The following is a 1,324-nucleotide window of genomic DNA, read 5'->3' as shown; positions in this document are numbered from 1 at the left end:
CAGTTTTATTTCAGAAGTGGATGGCCAACCATTCTTCCTAATCTGTCTTAATTTGGATATTCACTGTTGGAAGAATATCTAACAGACAAGCATTTTTACCTACCAGATGAACGATCCTTTTCAGAAATAACCAATACATTTACTTCCCCCCCCCTCCCCACACCACCAGGCACATGTGACTTGTCTCTACCCTCTCCCTGTTACATCCCCATTCTGTGACCATCTCTTGTTTAGGAGGATGTAAGTTCAAATCCTATTTACCAACTTCAGAGGAAGATTTTTGCTAGAGGCCGTACTGAGGGAAGACCCTGGCCACAGAGCTGCTGCTAAGTTCTGTGACTTACTGTCTCTGTTGACATCTTCTCTGAACTGTTACTTTATCAGGAATGACATCCTTCTCCAGAGGCCCTCCTCATAGCATGTCCATGGTGTGTGAGATGAATTAGCGTCTTTCTTTCATCTAAGCAATATGCTGGCTGTGCTTCTTCTGACAGGTCTGCAGTCTAGAATCTATTCAGTACTTGTGCAGAGTTACAATTCAGAGTCATGGGTCCTTTTTGGCCTTCCTTATAAATTGCCCAGTTTTTGCATGCATACGAGGCAAATGACAGTATCGTGGGTTGGGTCAGGCACACCTAAGTCCTCTGAGTGATGATTTTGCTTTTTACTACATTGAAAAGGTCTTTTGTAACAACAACAACAACAACAGCAGCAGCAGCAGCAACAGTGGACTCAAGTATAGCAAACAACGTGAGGATGAAGCAGAATGAGGCAGTGTTTCAGTGAGCTGTGCTCAGGGTCCCTAAGAGTCGGGAACTACTCAGTGGTACCTATCAAAAACTAAGCACCGGTCATTGTGAGAGCACAGTGCAACATCTGTCTCCAGCACAGCTGCTGGTATGTTCGCACGGCGGATCTATCACTTAGCTGCTGGCTCAGTGCTTAAACACTGCACTTCCAGGATTCTATACCATGTCTCAAACCAAAACCCAGACACTGCCATCATGGTAACTCTCACTAGTGTTTCCGAGGCTGTAAATCTTAAGGCGAGAAGTCTTCCCTCATATTACTCCTATGGAATGAATGATCAGTGGATCCAAACTGCCAACTCTGCACCTAGCAGCTCAGCACGTAACCAACTATCCCACTAGGGAACCTCGTACCATATCTAGGTCTAGGCAAAGATTCTAGAGGGGAGGAAAAACTCATTGTGTGCCAGGAATTCTTTTTCACACAATTTTGGCTTATGCTTAATCTATGCCATCAGAAACACATTTCCTTTTACTACTAAAATAGAATGACTAGGGGTGATAGAAGGAGAATT

General features: G+C 44.1%; 1 protein-coding gene across 1 annotated transcript in view; it reads left to right on the top strand.

The window, feature by feature from the left end:
* ATRNL1 (attractin-like 1) overlaps positions 1–1,324 on the top strand; it is a 705,738-nt gene that overhangs the window by 65,068 nt on the left and 639,346 nt on the right. The gene's annotated exons all lie outside the window — the stretch shown is intronic.

The sequence above is a fragment of the Elephantulus edwardii genome, unplaced genomic scaffold (assembly GCF_000299155.1).
Source record: "Elephantulus edwardii isolate Elephantulus edwardi_28Jun2011 unplaced genomic scaffold, EleEdw1.0 scaffold00006, whole genome shotgun sequence".
NCBI lineage: Eukaryota > Metazoa > Chordata > Mammalia > Macroscelidea > Macroscelididae > Elephantulus > Elephantulus edwardii.
The sequence above is the reverse complement of the archived record's forward strand: the minus strand, read 5'-3'. Positions and strand labels throughout refer to the sequence as shown.